Genomic DNA, 22,414 nt, shown 5'->3' on the forward strand with positions numbered 1-22,414 from the left:
TGAAAATATCCATAAGTTCAAGTATATGGAGATGATAAACATAAAATATATTTGTTGTCAAATATTCAGGGAATTTAAAAAACTCATAGAATAGGAAACTTCTTTTTTATATAAATTTATTTATTTTCTTATTTATTTTTGGCTGCGTTGGGTCTTCGTGGCTGTGCGCAGGCTTTCCCTAGTTGTGGCAAGCAGGGGCTACTCTTCGTTGTGGTGTACGAACTTCTCTTTGCGGTGCCTTCTCAGGTTGTGGAGCATGGGCTGTAGGCGGGCGGGCTTCAGTAGTTGTGGTGCATGGGCTCAGTAGTTGTGGCTCATGGGCTCAGTAGTTGTGGCGCCCGGGCTTAGTTGCTCTGCGTCATGTGAGATCTTCCCGGACCAGGGCTCAAACCCGTGTCCCCTGCATTGGCACTCGGATTCTTAGCCACTGTGCCACCAGGGAAGTCCCTAGGAAACTATTCTTATCTTCAAATACATGCTTACTGTTTTTATTGCTTCTCAAAGTAAGGATTATATTTCCATTTAGATGTACACTCTGCATTTTTTAATTAAAATATCAAGCTAATTTTATCATGTCACTAACGATTCTTCCATTCCATGATTTTAATAGCTACAAATGAGTCCCTCCAAGGCATGGACCATAGTTTTGGCAGTTGAGGTGGTGTGTCAGTCTGGGTGCAATCAGGGAAGCAGACCCAGGGATGCCTCTTTACACAGTGCTAAGAGTGGGTTAACACACCCTATAAGGCTGTCATTTTTAATATCTGACTTTGGCTCTTGAAGTCTACAGTTAGACAGATAAATGTCAAGTGGAGAGAAATAGAGCAAACAGAAACCCACAAGCACACATTTGCACATGACAGAAGGGGTCAACTCATCCATTATATTGGGACGGTAATAATACCTACAATATAGCATAGTTGTAAGGACCAAACAGATTGTTAGGATGCCACCTGGTATAAAGGATAGTCCCTTTTCAGTACAAGCAGTGCTAATACCAGACCTGTAGTCCTGGCATTGGCGGCTGTATGGTTAGTAGTAATGACTTGGTGAAACCCTCTTCACAAAGCATGTTCCTACCAGTACTACCAACAGGACACGGGAGATTCCCTCCCATCTTATCAAGCAAAGGCTGGCATGAACGTCTCTGTTTCTCCCCATTCCCTAAAATAATTCCCATCTTTTAAAAGCCTTCTTTAAATTAAGCTCTGTTTAAGCATCAGCTATATTTCAAAGGCTTACATTAATCTTCAAACTCTTAAACAAAGGAAGACATCGACTGTTCTGAGAATGATAAGGAAATGACTTCTTGTTTATGATTAGAAAACACACATCAGGGCTTCCCTGGTGGCGCAGTGGTTGAGAGTCCGCCTGCCGATGCGGGGGACGCTGGTTCCTGCCCCGGTCCGGGAAGATCCCACATGCCGTGGAGCGGCTGGACCCGTGAGCCGTGGCCGCTGAGCCTGCACGTCTGGAGCCTGTGCTCCACAACGGGAGAGGCCACAACAGTGAGAGGCCCGCGTGCCGCAAAAAACAAACAAACAAACACAAAAAAAGAAAACACACATCAGGTGTTTCAATGTTTTGAGTGAGGAAAATGTCAGAAACATATCTTTTGGGTACTTTTTCATTTTCTAACATATGTATGATTTTTTTTCTTTGATATTTGGTAGGGCATTTGGAATGTCAAAAATATACCATAGTCCAATCTGACCCTCAATTAATTTTTAAAAATCTTTGGAAACAAGCCTGATAACCAAAGATCACCACTGGAGCCAACATTTGAATATACCGTGGACAGAAGACTCAGATATTCTTGGGGAGCACATGGAGTGATAATGTGAATTTTTTTTTTTTTTTTGCGGTACGCGGGCCTCTCACTGTTGTGGCCTCTCCCGTTGCGAAGCACAGGCTCCGGACATGCAGGCCCAACAGCCATGGCTCACGGGCCCAGCCGCTCCGCGGCACGTGGGATATTCCCAGACCAGGGCACGAACCCGTGTCCCCTGCATCGGCAGGCGGACTCTCAACCACTGCGCCACCAGGGAAGCCCGATAATGTGAAATTTTAAAGAAATGTCTAAAAATATGTCTCAACCTTTTCAGGTGGGAACATTTGTTTGCAACAGAGATGATGGCTCACCTAGAATCTAGCACCTGCAGACCCATCCAGAAAACCTGCTGGGGATCAGGGCCCCAGCAATTCATGTTTACAATAACTGCTGTAAAGCATTTAGGAAACCAGCTGCACATTTTACATAAAGTAAGATGCATTTAGATCGATGGCTCCTAGATTTTGTCAAACCTTTTTATATTTCAGACACTTTTGTAGAAAGAGCAACACTAAGTCAGGTTTTGTATAAGATCAGTTAACTGGGTATTGATCTCACCGGGTTAATTTTTTTTCTCTCTTTTTTTTCTTTTTTTTTTTTTTTGCCATGCCACGTGGCATGCGGGATCTTACTTCCCCTACTAAGGGATGGAACCCGTGCCCCCTGCAGTGAAAGCACGGAGTCTTAACCACTGGATCGCCAGGAAAGTCCCAGTTTAATTTTTTTCAGGAAGTGTTGGTAAAAGAATTTTGGCCACTTGCGTCATCCACCTTATTTTACAGTTATGTCTGTAACAGAAGTAAAGTTTTACAGACTGTTTAAATTTCTGATATTGAAACGAGACACACGTGAAAAGTGGAGAAAACTCAAGGAATTCAAAGGGAAGATGTCCAGAGATAAAAGATGAGACTATGAAAAGAAGGGCACCAGGAATACTTTCTTGCCATGGTTATTAGCAAGCATGGGGGAAAATAGAACTGGAATTTGACCATGCAGGCATTTGCTTCCCATACCAGGCAGTACTGGGGACCTCTGTGTGGACTGGGAACCTGCAAGACATCTGGCTTTTCGTGCATTCAGAGAAATTGCTTTGGAGAAGCAGTCACAAACCACGTGGACTTCAATTTCTAAGCTCCTTCCTTGTTGAGAATCCAAGGCTGAGCATCTCCCAGGTGTCCAGGGCCAGTCCCGAGAGGCCATCCATTTTCTCTAACTTTCTTTTAGAACGGGTGAGCGGGGAGGCATGTGTGTGTTTTGAGTTTGAAGGGCTATCCAGCTTGTCTTTAAAACACATTTTTGGTGCAAGCACCAAAAGTTTTCTCTAACAAAACCTTTGCTCTTATTGTATCTTACTTCCAGTTTTCATTCTCAACCCCTTGACAGAATTAACTTTTGTCTTGAGAATATAATTTATGGGCTATTGCTTTGGCTTGTGTGTGTATACATAAGTACATGTATGCATATATATGTAGATAGATGGATGGATAGATAGATGAATAGATGCATGATTGGATGGATGGACGGACGGATGGTTGGATGGATGGGTTGATGGGTGGATGACAGATAGTGAGAGAGAGAGAATTTGTATTTTCCTCTTATTAGTGGATTTGTTATCATGCACAATACAACCCTTGGAGGAATCTCAAAACCCAAGTTTTCCACACTATAGAGTCAGAATGTTTGAATACACATTCCCATCATAGGATGCCTCTCCAAGTAATCTTACAGAGAAATCTGGCTTCACAGTTTTAAATGGTGTCTCTTTTCAGTTTGTCTAGCCCTATTTAAAATACACACTTTTGGTGCAAAAGCACCAAATGTTTTCTTTAACAAAACCTTCACTGTCATTGTATTTACTTCCATTTCCCACTCTCAGTCCTTTGGTGAAATTAACTTTTTTCTTTAGATCATAATTTATGGGCCATTTTGCTCTGGCTTGTTTGTGTGTGTTCATAAATACGGTCGACCCTTGAGCATCACAACATGGGGGGTTAGGGGTGCCAACCATCTGTGCAGTCAGAAATCCACGTATCATGTGTAGGTGGCTGTCTGTATCCACAGTTCCTCATCCATGGAGTCAACAAATCGCAAATTATGTAGTACTGTAGTATTTACTCTTGAAAATAATCTACATGTAAGTGGATTCACAGAGTTGAAACCCACTTTGTTCAAGGGTCAACTGAACATTTATGCATATATATATAGATAGATTGATAGTTGGATGAATAAATGATTGTATGGATGGATAGATGGCAGGATTGATGATTGGATGGATGGATGCATAGAAAGATTGATGATTGGATAGATGGATGGATAGATGGATAATAAGATGGATGGATTTTTGGATGGATGGATGGATGAATAAATGATTGTATGGTTGGATAGGTGGAAGGATTGCTGATTGGATGGAAGGATGGATCGTGAACAAGAGAGACAATTTGATTTTTCTCTTTTCTCACAGTGGATCTGTTATATATCATTACGACCTTTACGACCCTTGGAGGAATCTGAAATCCCAGGTTTTCAACTCTGTAGAGTCAGAATGTCTGAATACATATTTCCATCATAGAATGCCTCTCCATGTAATCTTATAGAGAAATCTGGCTTCACAGTGTTAAATGGTGTCTCTTTTCAGTTTGTCTAGCCACTTGCTACTCCATGGCACCAGTTTGGATGATCACTTAGGGGCAGGGTAGAAAGAGACCCCCCCCCAGATCTATAGAACCAGAATCTGCATTTCATCAGTGATCTGGGTGCACATTATGTTTGCGAAGCACTGTTACCTTGTGTGTAAGTCAGCTCTAGGTCACAAACATGCAGGGAGTAGTCACCCAGCGTATTCGAGAAAATATTAGGTGAAATAAAAGACAACCTAAGGCCAAAGTCCCAGAACAAAGGTGTGTCCTGGTGGGAGTTGATAGTCAACTAAATCAGTCTAACAGTCTGCAAAGCTCAATGCATTCTGTAATTCTTCAGGATGAGAGGATGGCTTGTGAGGTCTGCCAACCTTGAATATTTATCCTGCCTGACTTTATATCTGTCGTTTATTATGTATGCCTCCATCTTCTCACTGAATTATGGTGGTGTGTTTGGACGTCTGCCTCTCGGGCTGCAGGTGGGAGATCTTTGAGTATGGAAACTGCATTTGAGACTGCCTGCAAGGGGAACTATACAGTATACTGAATTGAAATAAATGCCACATTTTATTTAGTGGTTGTTAAAAAAAAAAAAAAAAAGCAAAAGACAGCAGCTGATGTCTTCTGACTCTCTCCATGCTCTGTGAAACCCACAGCATCATACACAGCTTACCTGAAAGGCTATTAACGCTGAGGTGTCAGCTTCAACACCTGGGTCTCTGCCTTTAGCTGGCAAGCTGTGCATCTGCCCATGAACTCGCATACAATTGCACTTGGAAAGCTGTTTCCAAATCAAGTCAAGAATACTCTGAAACAAGCGACCACATTTGGTTGCTCCGTTTTCTGTATCAGACACTTGATACTTCCCTTTCCATGGGAATCCACAGTATGATTCTATAGAGACTAAACTGTATCGACATTGAAAGATACAAACATATTTTGAAAAGTTATAAAGCAGGAGAAAATGAAGATCTGTACCCACCCGTATCATTGTAGCTATAACTACATGGCAGGGGTTAGCATCCTTCTCTGCCATGCTTCTTCCTAATTCTTATTATTCAAGGTGACAGCAAGTTCATACCTTTAGTACTGTCTTGTCTGACTGTACTCCAGGGAGCTGAATTATGCTCCCCCCACCCCCAATATGTCCATGCCCTAACATTTCAAACCTGTGAATATATTACTTTACATGGTCAAAGGGACTTTGCAGGTGTGGTTATCTTGAGGATCTAGAGATGGGGAGATGATCCCCGGGTATCCAGCTGGACCCAAAATCATCCTTTTGAAAGGGAGGCAGGGGGCTCCAGTCCTAGAGAAGATGTGAGGACTCACAAAGAAGTCAAAAAGGGAGATTCAAAGATGCTGTGCTGCTGGATTTGAAAATGGATCAAGAAGCCAGAAGCAAAGGGAGGCATATCACTTATATGTGGAATCTAAAAAAATGACAGAAACAAGCTCCTTTACAGAACAGGCATGTGGGATAAACAGACACACACAACCGTATATCAAAAAGATCAACAACAGGGCCCTACTGTAGAGCACAGGGAACACTATTCAATATCTTTTAACAACCTATAATAGAAAACAATCTGAAAAAAAATTGATGTGTGTGTGTATAGATATGTATATAAATATATATCTGAATCACTTTTCTGTACACCTGAAACTAACACAATATTATAAATCACCTCTGCTTCAATTGAAACAAAAAGATACAGAATTATTCCCTCACTACAAAGATCTACCTAGTGCTACCCTTTCACATTCTCAGGCTCCCACCATCTCCCACCTCTGACGACCAAGCATCTCTTTTTCATCTCTATAACTTGGTCATTTCAAAAATGTCCCAGCAGGGAAGCATACCAACTTCTTAACGTGTGAGGTACAGCTTTTTCACTCAGTGGGTGACTTTTTTATATGTTTCTTTTCGGAAGCATGGTGCAGAAGTTAAACCCAGGGGACTCAAGGGGAGAGGGTCTGGACTATGACACTTAGGAGAGAGAGTCACCCAGCTGTCTGACCCTTGAATTTCTTATCTGTAAAATGGGGATAACGGTGTCATCACAGAATGGTACGAAGATTGAACGAATTAATGCATGTCAGTCTCTGATTAGACTGTTGGTTACAAGGTAAGACACCAATTAAAATGAGATGTTTTACTATGGAAAACAGTGTGGAGCTTCCTCAAAAAATTAAAAATAGAACTACCATATGATCCAGCAACTGTACTCCTGGGTAGTTATCTGAAAGAAACAAAATCACTATCTCGAAAAGACATCTAAAACCCTGTGTTCATCGTAGCATTATCTACAATACCCAAGATACGGAAACAATCAAAGTATCCATCTGACAGATGAATGGATAAGGAATATGTGGTATATCTATACACTGGAATATTATTCTTCCATTAAAAAGGACACCCTGCTCTTTTCAACAACATGGATGGACCTTGAGGGCATTACATTTAGTGAAATAAGTCAGAAAAAGAAAAATACTTTATGATTTCAGTTGTATGTGTAATCTATAAAACAAACTGGCAAACAAACAAAAAGAATCCATCTCATAGATACAGAGAACAGACTGGTGGTTGCCAGAGTTGGGGGGGTAGGCAAAATCGGTGAAGGGGACCCAAGGGTACAAACTTCCAGTTATAAAATAAATAAGTCCTGGGGTGTAATGTATGGCATGGTGACTATAGTTAATGACACTGTTTCATTTTGTTTTTATAATTAATTTTTATTGGAGTATAGTTGCTTTGCAATGTTGTGTTACTTTCTACTGTACATCAAAGTGAATCAGCTATACGTATACACATATCCCCTCTTTTTGGATTTCTTTCCCATTTAAGTCACCACAGAGCACTGAGTAGAGTTCCCTGTGCTATTCAGTAGGTACTCATGAGTTATCTATTTTATACATCGTATCAATAGTGTATATATGTCAATCCCAATCTCCCAGTTCATCCCACCCCCTCCTTTTCCCCCCTTGGTGTACATACGATTGTTCTCTACGTCTGTGTCTCTATTTCTGTTTTGCAAGTAAGATCATCTTTACCATTTTTCTAGTTTCCACATATATGCGTTAATATATGATGTTTGTTTTTCTCTTTCTGACCTTCCTCACTCTGTATGACAGTCTCTAGGTCCATCCACGTCTCTATAAATGACCCAGTTTTGTTCCTTTTAATGGCTGAGTAGTATTCCATTGTGTATATGTACCACATCTTCTTTATCTGTTCCTCTGTTGTTGGACAGTTAGTTTGCTTCCATGTCCTGGCTATTGTAAATAGTGCTGAAATGAACATTGAGCTACCTGTGTCTTTTTTTTTTTTTTTTTTCTTTTTGCGGTATGCGGGCCTCTCACTGTTGTGGCCTCTCCCGTTGCGGAGCACAGGCTCCGGATGCGCAGGCCCAGCGGCCATGGCTCACGGGCCCAGCCGCTCCGCGGCATATGGGATCCTCCCAGACTGGGGCACGAACCCGTATCCCCTGCATCGGCAGGCGGACTGTTTAACCACTGCGCCACCAGGGAGGCCCCCTGTGTCTTTTTGAATTATGATTTTCTCTGGGTATATGCCCAGTAGTGGGATTGCTGGTAATTCATATGGTAATTCTATTCTTAGTTTTTTAAGGAATCTCCATACTGGCTGTATCAATTTACATTCCCGCCAACAGTGCAAGAGGGTTCCCTTTACTCCACACCCTCTCCAGCATTTATTGTTTGTAGATATTTTAATGATGGTCATTATGACAGGTGTGAGGTGATAACTCATTGTAGTTTTGATTTGCATTTCTCTAATAATTAGTGATGTTGAGCATCTTTTCATGTGTTTGTTGGCCATCTGTATGTCTTCTTTGGAGAAATGTCTATTTAGGTCTTCCACCCATCGTTTGATTGGGTTGTTTGTTTTTTTTGGTATTGAGCTGCATGAGCTGCTTCTATATTTTGGAGATTAATCCTTTGTCAGTAGCTTCGTTTGCAAATGTTTCCTCTCATTCTGAGAGTTGTCTTTTCATCTTGTTTATGGTTTCCTTTGCTGTGCAAAAGCTTTTAAGTTTCATTAGATCCCATTTTTTAATTTTTGTTTTTATTTTTGTTAGTCTAGGAGGTGGGTCCAAAAAAGATCTTTGTGTGCTTTATGTCCTAAAGTGTTCTGCCTATGTTTTCCTCTAGGAGTTTTATAGCTTCTGGCCTTACATTTAGGTCTTTAATCCATTTGGAGTTTATTTTTGTGTATGGTGTTAGGGAGTGTTCTAATTTCATTCTTTTACATGTAGCTGTCCAGTTTTCCCAGCACCACTTATTGAAGAGGCTGTCTTTTCTCCACTGTATATTCTTGCCTCCTTTATCAAAGATAAGGTCACCATATGTGCATGGCTTTGTCTCTGGGCTTTCTATCCTTTTCTATTGATCTATATTTCTGGTTTTGTGCCAGTACTGTACTGTCTTGATTACTGTAGCTTTTTAGTATATTCTGAAGTCAGAGAGCTTGATTCCTCTAGCTCTGTTTTTCTTTCTCAAGATTGCTTTGGCTATTTGGGGTCTTTTGTGTTTCCATACAAATTGTAAGATTTTCTGTTCTAGTTCTCTGAAAAATGCCCTGGGTAATTTGATAGAGATTGCATTTAATCCGTAGATTGCTTTGGGTAGTATAGTCATTTTTACAATATTGATTCTTCCAATCTGAGAACATGATATATCTCTCCATCTATTTGTATCATCTTTAATTTCTTTCATCAGCATCTTATAGTTTTCTGCGTACAGGTCTTTTGCCTCCATAGGCAGGTTTATTCCTAGATATTTTATTCTTTTAGTTGCAATTGTAAATGGGATTTTTTCCTTAATTTCTCTTTCTGATCTTTTGTTGTTAGTGTATAGGAATGCAAGAGATTTCTCTAAATGTTTGATAGAATTCGCCTGTGAAGCCATCTGGTCCTGGACTTTTTTTTTGTTGGGAGTATTTAAAATCACAGATTGAATCTCAGTACTTATAATTGGTCAGTTCGTATATTCTATTTCTTCCTGTTTCAGTCTTGGAAGGTTGTACTTTTCTAAGAATTTGTCCATTTCTTCCAGGTTGTCCATTTTATTGGCATATAGTTGCTTATGGTCATCTCTTATCATCCTTTGTATTTCTATGGTGTCAGTTGTAACTTTTCCTTTTTCATTTCTAATCTTATTGATTTGAGTCCTCTCCATTTTTTTCCTTATGAGTCTAGCTAAAGGTTTATCAATTTTGTTTATCTTCGCAAAGAACCAGCTTTTAGTTTCATTGATCTTTGCTATTGTTTTCTTCATTTCTATTTCATTTATTTCTGCTCTGATCTTTATGATTTCTTTCCTTCTACTAACTTCGGGTTTTGTTTTTTGTTATTGTTGTTGTTGTTCTTTTTCTTGTTGCTTTAGGTGTCAGGTTAGATTGTTTATTTGAGATTTTTGTTTCTTGAGGTGAGATTGAATTGCTATAAATTTCCCTCTTAGAACTGCTTTTGCTGCATCCCATAGGTTTTGGGTCATCGTGTTTTCTTTTTTTAAAATAAATAAATAATTTGTTTATGTATGTATGTATTTATTTATTTATGGCTGTGTTGGGTCTTTGCTGCTGTGTGTGGGCTTTCTCTAGTTGCAGCGAGGGGGGCCTACTTTTTGTTGTGGTGTGCGGGCTTCTCATTGCAGTGGCTTCTCTTGTTGCAGAGCACGGGCTCTAGGCACACGGGCTCTAGAGGGCATGCTCAGTAGTTGTGGCACACGAGCTCAGTTGTTCCACGGCATGTGGGATCTTCGCAGACCAGGGCTTGAACCCGTGTCCCCTGCATTGACAGGTGGATTCTTAACCACTGTGCTACCCGGGAAGCCCCCATCATGTTTTCATTGTCATTTGTTTCTAGGTATTTTTTGATTTCCTCTTTTTCTTCAGTGATCTCTTGGTTATTTAGTAGCATATTGTTTAGCCTCCATGTGTTTGTGTGTTTTACAGTTTTTTTCCTGTAATTGATTTCTAATCTTATATCATTGTGGTCAGAAAAGATGCTTGATATGATTTCAATTTTCTTAAATTTACCAAGCCTTGATTTGTGACCCAAGATGTGATCTGTCTTGGAGAATGTTCCGTGTGCATTTGAGAAGTGTATTTTGCTGCTTTCAGATAGAATGTGCTATCAATACCAATTAAGTCTATCTGGTCCAATGTATCATTTAATGCTTCTGTTTCCTTATTAATTTTCTGTCTGGATGATCTGTCCATTGGTGTAAGTGGGAATGACACTTTTTTATATTTAAAAGTTGCTAAAACATTGAATCTTAAAAGTTCTCATCACTGGAAAAACCATGTGCAGTGATTTATGTTAACGAAACACACTGTGATGATCATTTTGCTTATATACTTGTATCAGATCATTATGCTGTACACGTAAAACTAATACAGTGTGGTATGTCAACTATATCTCAATAGATAGATAAGTAAATAAACTTTCATGAGCACAATGCTCTCTCTCAATAGATAGATGATAGATCATAGATAAATGATAGATGGGTAGGTCGAGAGATGGATGGATAGATAGAAGGATGGACAGATAGATACGTATATATGATCTTAAATATACATATTTCCTGTTGATTGGTGCTTAATAATCTAGTTTGATTGGGTACATGTTAGGAGACTCAAACCGTGTAGTTTAACCCATTTTTCCATTGGAGAAGGGAGGGTGTATGGTCAGCCCATTTTCGATGGCTGTTGTCATCTTTCTCTCCATCCCCTGCTTGACCAGACGCTGCTTCACTGACATCCTTTTAATGATAGGGCTTAATCTGTACCTGCCCCTGTGCTTGCCCCATGCCCCAGCCGCTGGTTCCCTTGGTAACTGTTGAGCCAGCTTTCCAATCCCCCTGTAACTGGTAGCCTCCTTCCCCCCTGAGGAGCAAAGATTGTTTCCATGTCCTGTCCATCATCTGCCACACACGGTCCGTTGTCACTCCAGGACCTTGCTTCAGATGCGTCAGGTCCACCATCTGTTAAACCCCTGATGTCTCTGTTGCTGACCCCAGGCTCTTTCTTCCGTTTCCAGGCCAGGCAAGCGTAGGGCTTGCAGGCGTGCGGGGTGCAGCCTAACAGAAGTCAAATGGAATGAAAACCTCCATTGCTGTACAAAAGGTAAACATGGCCAAGATTTTAGGTAGATTCATACAGTGCCTTTCTAGGCAACTCCTAAACGTTCACATGTGTTTACGATTGAGTACTTAGAGCGCAGCATAGTATAAGTATGTGTAGGAAAATCACGTCCTGTTTTTAAAAAACAACCTGCCTTTCTGTTCTGTCTGCCGTGTGTAGGACACAAAGCTAGCTGAGATGGTGTGACTTTTTTTTTTCTCTCCTCATTATTTAACACCTTCTGATCAATGGAACCCAGGCACACTTCATCACGCAACACAAGCTGACAAAGCTCAGCTGGAAACATTTAAAACATAGCCTCTGTGAAGTAGAAAATCGTGTAGCCCTGGACATGCAAAATTGGGGCCATGATCTAGTTTAAATAATTCCTTTTTCTAAGCCTGCCAGACACACTACTGTAAAATACATCATTCTCACTTATATTGGTAATTAAAAAATGCCAGCCTGTAATCTAAAGGTGTAAAAGGGAGGAAAAAACCTTGCTTGTTTCCCCTGCAGTTCAAACATGGTTTTGTCCTTATCCCAACATTTCAAAAAAGGCAATTGTGTGTGAAATCTACATAAATCATCTACTAATACAGGAGTTACGCTCTATAAAAATTTAAAATACATCAACGTTGGGACTTAAAATAGTCAAATTTATCTGGACAATATGGAAGAGAACATTACAAATTAACAAGATACCTGAAATATAAAGAATTTCCTTGTTATCAGTTTACTTCCAAGAGCACAAAGTAACCAGGTATAGATCATTAGAAGATTTCTTAGTAGGTTCACTTAGAAGGCAGTTTATGAAAGTAAAAGACAATTTAATATTAACAGACCAGTCAGCCCTTGAGATTGAGTTAAGATTTCTTTGGTTCTTTTTGTTCTTAAGATAGTCTAACTATTATTATTAACTCATGTTATTAATTTTCAAGCAATTTATTGAAAAAAACTGTATAAACATCAGCCCAAATCCTCTTTAAATTTTTCCAAATGTGTCATTGATTAAATCTAAGTTAACTAGTTGTTTGGCTTAGATATTACTAATGAATGAATGATTTTCAGATGTCATTTTTTTAGGTGGCTCAAGGCTTATTTAATTGAGCTGAGATGTGGCTTTCCATCTTTGATTTTTTTTAGTTAATTTATTTATTTTTTGTTTATTTTTGGCTGTGTTGGGTCTTCGTTGCTGCACGCGGGCTTTCTCTAGTTGCAGCGGGCAGGGGCTACTCTTTGTTGCGGTGCACAGGCTTCTCATTGCGGTGGCTTCTCCTGTTGTGGAGCACAGGTTCTAGGCGTGTGGGCTCAGTATTTGTGGCACACGGGCTCAGTAGTTGTGGCTTGTGGCCTCAGTAGTTGCAGCACACAGGCTCAGTAGTTGCAGCACGTGGGCACTAGGGCACGTGGGCTTCAGTAGTTGTGGCTCGTGGGCTCTAGAGCGCAGGCTCAGTAGTTGTGGCTAATGGGCTTAGTTGCTCCGCAGCATGTGGGATCTTCCCGGACCAGGGATCAAACCCGTGTCCCCTGCATTGGCAGGCAGATCCCGTGTCCCCTGCATTGGCAGGCAGATTCTTAACCACTCTGCCACCAGGGAAGTCCCCATCTTCGATTTTTTTAAAGTAACAATCCAGCTTTTATTTTTTTTTAATCACAGGCATCTGCTAGAGCTATCTAAGAAAAAGAATAAAAGTCTACTATCTTATTTTCTCACTATTTCTCTTAACAAGCTCTTCAGCTTTATGACACTGGTGTGTGAACATATATAATGCTTTTTTGATGCTTGAAGCATATGCATTTTTAGTTTTCATGTTCTTTACTAAAATATTCTTTTAATTGTTGGACATTTACATCCTTGTCCTTGCGAGGCTGTTTTTTTTTTTTCTGGTATAAAAGTATTATTTTCCTATTCAGAGTGCATTTATAAGTATTTTATGAGATATTCCTTTTTTTTTTTTTTACAAATAAATGATTAAGTATATGATCCCTCCTTATTAACTATAGTCACCATGCTGTGCATTCAGTCCTCGGAATTTACTCTTGAAAGAAGCTGAGAGTAGATCTTAACTGTTTTCACCACCAAAAATAAAAAAAATTATAACGTTAGCTATGTGAGGTAATGGATATGTTAATTATCTTGATCTTGGTAATAACTCCACAATATACATGTGTATCAAACCATCACATTACACACTTTAAATGTACACAATTACATCTGTCAATTATTCCTCAGTAAATTTTTTACAAAAATAAAAAATGCATCAAATGATTTAAGTTTCCAACGTTTCACCTTTGACAAGGCAAATCTGCGTAGGAAACCCAATGGAGGAAGTCCTTTGTCACAGACAAATCCCTTCCTGTCCCCAAGCCCACAAAGCTCCCCAGTCACTATTTTTTTGCCCTTTAAACTGATACAACAGGGATATTGACCTTCCCTCCAGAATTAACCCTATTTTCATGTCTCCCAAGAACCAGTCTTTACTACCAAGAATTGCCAACTTACGTCGATAACTTGTCTTCTTTAAGGGACACATTCCTGTTTTGCAGTTTCTACCAGGACATGCATATTCATTGGTACATTAAAATAAAGCGAGAAAGCTTCCCCACAGGTATGCAGATGTTTTGTAAGAGAACCACCTTGAACACCTTGCTTCATCCTCCCCTTGGTATCAGTACTTGCAGATACGCATCCTCTCCGTCAGAGGTGCTTTGCTGTTCGCCTCAAGTTTGATCAATTGTGGTGCTTGCCTAGTCTATTATCCAGTCATATCGTGTCTACTCTTAGGAAAAGTATGGCTCAGAAGTCAGTAAACTTTAATATCATCCTTAACATCCTCTTTAGTAAAATCATGCCATCATTTGCAGATGTGAAATAGGGTGGACTTTTTAGGAGGGTTCTGGGATGTTTCTGATGTCCCTTGCAGTTAATTAATTAGTTCTGCTCATTTGAAGTCTGATGGCTTCATTGTACTTTCTCCAGTCGGGTGAAGTCTAGTCACTTTTAATATCTGCCCATAAGGAAGCATGTTGGCAGGTCATTTCTCTTTCCTGGATTGAAGTGAGCTGGGATATTCTGTGATCTGAAAGACTTGTCCAATATTAATTATAAACTACTTGAAGGTCACAGGAGACCTGAGGAAAGTTTGGCCATGGGGATGGCGGTAGAGATTGAGGATTCCTCTGAGTCTGTAACCACGGGATATTCTTTCTTGGTAAATTTTTAATAGTATCTTAATGACCAATTTATGAATGTCTAAGTTAACAGTGAACGCAAAATCTGTTAACAGCCTTTGGCCATAGCAAATAGCCCACGTCTCAGATGAAGTGCTGAATTGGGTCTGTGCTTCTGTATCTGGGGATTCTTATTCATCACAGTCAGCAGTATTCTTTCTCCAAGGTTATCCCCCCAAAAGATACTACCCTCTGTTCCTGGAGTGTTTGAATGAGCTGGACATACCATGAGCCCTAAGATTCCAGGATGCTTAGCCTGTGTCTGGATGTTAACAGTCACTGGGTTGTATTGGTGTTAAAAGTGTACCTGCCCTGGGATTCTCAATTTCCATTTTTAAGACTGTCATCTGGGATAGAGGTGTTCCCATGGTGAACAGAGTGTACACAGTATGTGTATAGAATATACGTTCACACAGAGGAGTACAGAGCTGCAAGGTGCAGTAAAATAGCCTGTGAGCACGTATTTCCATGAACACTGCAAATGCATCCGTTCCAAACATAGCCATGCTCTGAATCTAAAATCTAAATTTAGATTGGGTTTGACATATGTACATATATACATTATATACATATATACATTACTATATATAAAATAGATAACTAATGAGAAACTACTGTATAGCACAGGGAACTCTACTCAGTGCTCTGAGGTGACCTAAATGGGAAGGAAATCCAAAAAAGAGGGGATATATGTATATGTATGACCGATTCACTTTGCTGTACAGCAGAAACTAACACAACAATGTGAAGTAGCTATATCCATTAAAAATCAATAAAAAAATAAAACACACTGAATGTCAGAGACTTCGTAGGAAAGAAAGAACATAAAATATCTCATTCACAATGCCTTATAGTGATTGGATATTCCAGTATTTCATATATATTGGGTTCAATCAAATATATTTTAAAAATTAATTTTTCCCATTCTTTTTCTTTCATGTGGCTATTTGAAAATTTGACCTTATATATATGGCTAACATTCCACTTCTGTTGGCTGTGCTGGGATACAGGATATATACTCAGATTTTCTTGCAGTCGCTTTTATTGAAATTACATACAGATTTTATTTTTATTGCTTGTTACAGCTAAAAATTTTAAGCAAGTGACCTGTCCATCACTGTGAAAATTGTTAAACCAAGCATGCCACATCCATACCATTAGAATCTTCAAAGTGAGTAAGGAAAATGGCATTGATTCCTATCTTGAGATATGGGAAGTTTTCTAAATTACAGTGTCTGATGGAAAAGGAAAAAAGACCCAAACAGGACATAAAGTGGGATAGTATTATGACCGAAAATTGTATTCAGGTTTTCCAGAAAAACAGAACCTGATTCGGGGGCTACCTCCTGAGGGCTCCCATCCCATATTTGCTGAGTCAGAGACTGTCAAATTGTCATCCAACACGTTACGGAAGATGCAGATTTTCCACCTCCACAGATTCATCCTGAGAAGTCCTTGTCTCGCTCAGGAAACCTCCAAGTTCACGTGCTCCGTGGTGGGGATCATGGCAGAGAGCGATTTCCCTTCTGCTCTGCTCAGCGGGCACGGGCTCTCCTTCTGGAGCCTTCCCTGGCTGGACAGGGCTTTCCTCTTACCAGGAGCTGGTAACCAGGTAGAAGAGATCCTGTTCGTGCTGACCTCAAAGTCCTGCACATTTTGTACTCCATTCTGCATCTGGGCCCTTTCCAGCTAAGGGTCCCTTCTCCCGACTTTAAAACACCACCTATGAAGACAAGCAGCCTTGATTGCACCCCCAAATCGTTGCCTTCTTGCCTGTCTCACTTCATCCTGATCCTTCCTAGCCATCCAGTTTAGATCTCATCCCTAAGGTCAGCTTCTCGGGTTGATCTACCCTCAGTGCTCCTGGAGTGCATCACGTCAACTTGAAAAGAGAATCCCATTTCCCCGATGTCCTCTTCCTGACACTTACTACTCCATGTTGTAATGATATATGTCATAATGTAAATAATATGAGGTGTCTTCAGAACCCATATGGTTAAGGACAATGCTATATTTCTTTTGTTTTCTTTTTCATATTTATTGGAGTATAATTGCTTTGAATTTATTATTTTCTTTCATTTCTTTTTAATTTTCTTTATTTTTGGCTGCCTTGGGTCTTTGTTGCTGCACATGGGCTTTCTCTAGTTGCGGCGAGTGAGGGCTACTCTTCGTTGCAGTGCGCAGGCTTCTCATTGCGGTGGCTTCTCTTGCTGTGGAGCGTGGGCTCTAGGTGTGCGGGCTTCAGTAGTTGTGGCTCACGGGCTCAGTAGTTGTGGCTTGTGGGCTCTAGAGCACAGGCTCAGTAGTTGTGGCGGACGGGCTTAGTTGCTCCGCGGCATGTGAGATCTTCTCGGACCAGGGCTCGAACCCGTGTCCCCTGCATTGGCAGGCGGATTCTTAACCACTGCGCCACCAGGGAAGTGCCCGTATGTTCTTGTTTAAAAAAAATTAATTTTATGTTGGACTATAGTTGATTTAGGATGTTGTGTTAATTTCAGGTGTACAGCAAAGTGATCCTGTTAGTTTTGGGTTTTTTTTTTCCATCTTTCCACTGGAGTATACTTGTTTTACAATGTTGTGTTAGTTGCTGCTGTATAAAAAAGTGAATCGGCTATATGCATACATATATCCCCATATCCCCTCCCTATTGCATCTCCCTCCCATCCTCCCCATCCCACCCCTCTAGGTGGTCACAAAGCACCGAGCTGATCTCTCTGTGCTATGCAGCTGCTTCTCACTAGCTATCCATTTTACATTTGGTAGTGTATATATGTCCATGCCTCTCTCTCACTTCATCCCAGCTTCCCCTTACCCCGCTGTGTCTTCTGTTCTTTTACTTTAAATCAAAAGAAATGTATTCCCTTACAGTCCTGGATGCCAAATATCCATAAAGGGTATCACTGAGGTACAGTCAAGGTGTTGGCAGGGTCTTGTTCCTTCAGTATGCTCCAAGGGAAAATCTGGTCCTTGCTTTCTCCAGCTTCTGTTGGCATCCCTTGCCCTGTGGCTTGTTGCGTAAGTGTGCATTTTGAGGCTGTTTATTTCCTATTACTGACATATGGGCAGTGATTGAATGAGCCATTCAAATCTTCCAACTGCTTCTCTGGTGGAATATAGTTTGTTTCCTTTGTGGATTGCCTCTGTGGTGCTTCCATGGACGTGCTGTTTCCTGTAGCATCAAGAATATTCTAGAATTGTTCAAACTCAGGAAGTCATCAGAGGAATAGCCAATTATAGGAGATCTCTCTGGTTTCCAGAATCCGCAATAATAGTTCTTCAATAAGCAAATTTGCTTCTTCAGGTCCTGGATGTCTCAGTGCTAAGTGATGAAGATTCAAGTCCCTCTTGCACAGGAATATTGATGCTTCCCTTAGGTTGTGTCTGTGGACCATGAGGCCATAGTGAACTTTTCCGAAAGTTAAGAAGTGATGATAATGATGAAGATGATGGTGGTAATGATGAATACTGAAATTTTTGAACAGTATAATTGCATGAAATGTCCAAACCTTTCAATAGACAGCTAACAACATAACATTTAAAAGGAGAGTCAGGGAGGGGAAAATTTCCCTTTATCCCTTGTGAGTTATTGTGGCTGGACTAGTAATAAAAATGACCCAAGATAAAGTAACAGGAGCAAAAGAAACACATTTCAATTCATGCGCACAGAGGTCTCCTAGAAATGGGACCTAAGAAGTGGCCAAAGCAGGCAGTTTTTTAGACAAAGAAATAAATTTGTGAGGAATTGATAGGGCAAAGAAATTTGGGTTTTGGGTGCTTAGATAGTGGAGAATCTAAATCGAGTTTGGGCTTGGGGTGGCCAATTAAAGAAAGAACAAGGTTTCTTTATACAGGGTTCTTACCCCAAACTCCCTGTCTCTGGGGATAAGGGTGTCCTTTTACCTCTAGATGCAGGGAGGATACCTTTCACAGGGGAGCTGTGTTTCCTGCTTTTAGTGAGACTGAGAGGAGGGTCAGAGTGTCCGTCTTACATTGGCCATTTCATAAGGAACTTTAATTCAAAATAAGCAATATGCCATGGAGACATATTTGGGAGTGACCTGCCCTGATCCCAACAGGAGCTAATTGTCCAAGTCCATGCAGCTTCTGCTAGAAGCATGTCTTTCTTAAAAAAAAATGATGCAAACACTCCTTCTCTCTCTTTACCATCTCTGCCTTGAAGATTCTTCTCACATAAGGTCTTGAGCCAGTTGCAAGGAAAGCAAACCACTAAAGCATGATGTTGCAATAACCATGCTGCTAGGGCAGCATTCACCAGATACGTTTTCCCTTGCCTTGTCACTTCCCTCATGGCCATCTCTGCCGTCTTGGGGAGAACTCTGTAGGTGCCAGGCATCCCTTCAGGGATACAAGATGGTTCAAGGTTAAATCGTGTCCGTAAACATTGGCTGTGAATAAAACCAATCCTGCTTTTTTCCTCTGGTCCTTAGAAAATTTCCCAAGGTGTTGGCTGAAACCCAGCGAACACCGCTGCAGCAATTAACACAGTGCCAGAGTCGTTAATGGATTGGCTGCTTTGCGGGCTGATCAGACATTTTCTGTGGATGTGCTGCGTATCTCTTACGGGTAAATATCTGGACCACTGATGTGTGAAGAGTTGCCTAGGGAAACAGCAGGACTCAAAATTCTCTCTATCTAGATACTAATACCCTCCACAAAGAATTTAACGTGTGTATTGGGTTTGTGGCAGATGGCATGCAGGAGATGCGGTTTCTTGTATGTTGTCATATTTCTGTTGTAGGTGGGGGAAGGGAGCACAGAGATTGGAAAGGGAAAGAAAAACACAGAGATCACAAAGATGAAGTCATCCTAGACTTGCTTTATTTGGAAATGCAAGTGATTTTCTCTCTGGCTTCTGAGCTCCTGGAGATAATGACTCTGCATGTCCATCTTTTGTTTTTTTTAATATTTATTTATATAGTTGGCTTCACCGGGTCTTAGTTGCAGTGTGTAGGGTCTTCGTTGAGGCATGCGGAATCTAGTTCCCTGACCAGGGATCGAACCCGGGCCGCCTGCATTGGGAGGGCACAGCATTCGTTGCTGGACCAACCAGCGAAGCCCTTTCATGTCCATCTTGATATAAACCGTAGGCTTTATCTATCCAAACCCTTGCTCTGAGGCAGGACTCAATGCAAGGACTTAAAACATCTAATTCTGGCTAAAAAACACATACCTCTATGTGCTTGAAATCAACACCTTAACTTTTCTTCATCATGGGAGAATTCAGTGGTTATATAATTTGAGATTTTGTTTGAACGCAAATGGGCGTTGGGACCAAAAACTTAAAGTTTAAATTGATTTGCCTGAAGTGTAGACCACTTTTCAATCAAAAATGTATAGTTTTGTCTCAGTGATAATATCCACAGTCCTGTACTCTTCCTAAAATATAGAAGGCCCTCCACAGTCAAAATAATCCCTTTGGATTATGTGTAACTGAATCACTTCGATGGACACCTGAAAATAACAACATTGTTAATCAAGTATACTCCAATGTAAAATAAAAAGTCTAAAAAAAAAGAAAAAAGGAAGAGAATATTTTACTCAACCCACAAAGTCCCCATAGACCTATCTGACATACCAGACCTACAAAGATACCATGGATCTATAGAAAAGAACACAGTGGGATAGAGCCACAGGGATTGTTGAATACAGCGCACAGAATAGAATCCGTCGCTGAGTTCCCTCCGGGTGGGACTCATTTGATGATGTAATTTAAACTCCAGCGTGGTGGTTTTCGATGTGCAGACCCCCTGGGCAAGGAATAGCCAATGAATCGCAAACTCTGCAGTTGGGGCCAGCAAGCTTTGTTTCAGAACTGTGGCAACAGGTAACAGATCATCTACAGGTGGGAGTACCTCTTTGCTTCAGATTCCTCCTGCCCGGCTTCCCTCAGCATCTTCTCCTGAGAGTTCTTCCTCAGTCAGTCTTTGCACAAGGATTCCCATCTCAGGTTTGCCTTCTAGGAGACTTAGGAGGCTGGGATGATGGCTGCTGTCAGCAGTCTTCTTTGAGGTGTCTCCATTCTATGGACCCAGAGCTTCAGAAAGGACGGAGCAGACTTAAGGTAATGACCAGACCCCTGAGGCTTTCTAGAACTAGGAAGTGGGGTTGAGTGGAAACCTTGTATTCGTTGGAATCTCCATAAATGAAAAATACACATGTCAAGGATGCCAGAATTGACCTTGGGCCATGGACTCCCGATTTGTCTTTCTTCCTAAAATCGCTCCCACCCCACTCCATCCTCCAAACTGGTCCAAGTCTGAAAGCTGTAGTTATTCTCCTCTGACCTTACTTGTCATCATCAATGTCCAGTTGCTGCAAAAATGCCAGGACCGGGGGTTTGAAACCCACCCCTTGCAACGATGGGTTAGGGTATTTTTCTTTCATTCAAAATCAGGTCAAATAGTATCTCTCCTCCTGAGATTCCAACTCCTTTCTCCACCCTCGCCACTGCAATACCAAGTCAACTGGTGTTTCGAGCCAGAATGCAAATGCTTCTTTGCTAAGACTCCTTCATAGCCCCTTCAATTCCTAATTAATGCCAGAGGTCCTCTCACATGTCCTTCTAAACCTGCTTTCTTTTATTTCTTCTCTCCTCTCTCCTTTTCCTTCTTCATTCATCCTTGATTTCTTACCAGTTTAATGAAAGATCTACTGTGCGAGACCATTGGGGTTGAAAAAAGTAAAGACCTTCCGTCAAGGAATCTACACTCAGTGGAGAAACTTGCATAGATAATTGCAGTGTGTGACACTCAGTAGTTTTCAGCTTTATTCCACCGTTTGCAATGTCCTTTGTTTTATGACTTTTTTGCTGGCCTGTCACTGATTTCCACAGTATCTTCTTCCTATTCACCACAGGTTATGCAGCTGTGTTCATTCTGTTCACTGTAGGCTGTTTGCTTCCATATTTCTTCAGGTGAAATATATTGAATTGAATAAACACCGTCTGCTGCTTACCTTTTTATATGAAAACAGCAAATTGTACCTCATACAGCCTCTACCGCTTTCATATGTAAATCATTGCAATTCAGTGCATGTAGCGTCATGAGTTGTATAAATGTATCAGAGCTATGCAAAGATAAGCAGGGAAGGGAGGAAAAGGCACATCCCATTTCTGCAGCTCCTGGGGTGTATTTTTAATGTCTCTCGAGAAGATTCACGTCCTTCTCAACATAACCACCACTGAACACCTCCCTGTTTGTCAGAGTCTAGTTGATTAATTTCTCATCTTGAGGAAATGGCTCTAATTCATATTAGCTTCCATCATTAGCTTCCTCCAAGAAAATCACAGTCAGCGATCATCGACAGAACCATCACCTCTGGGTCCTGCCTGAAAATACAGGTGTGTTGTCTAACTGCGTGATGCACCTGCCTTTTCAGAGAAGCAAAGGATGGATGATCTATGGTGTGTTGGGAAGAACGCAGCTCATAAGATAAGTTGGAGATGGTTGCAGCTTGAATTTATTGGAAGCTCGGAGTGAACACAGGTTGCTTTCTTTGGATTTCAGTTTTCCCATCACAGTAAAACGATAAACATTACTGTATGCT

This window comes from Mesoplodon densirostris, chromosome X (assembly GCF_025265405.1).
Source record: "Mesoplodon densirostris isolate mMesDen1 chromosome X, mMesDen1 primary haplotype, whole genome shotgun sequence".
In the NCBI taxonomy this organism is placed as follows: Eukaryota; Metazoa; Chordata; class Mammalia; order Artiodactyla; family Ziphiidae; genus Mesoplodon; species Mesoplodon densirostris.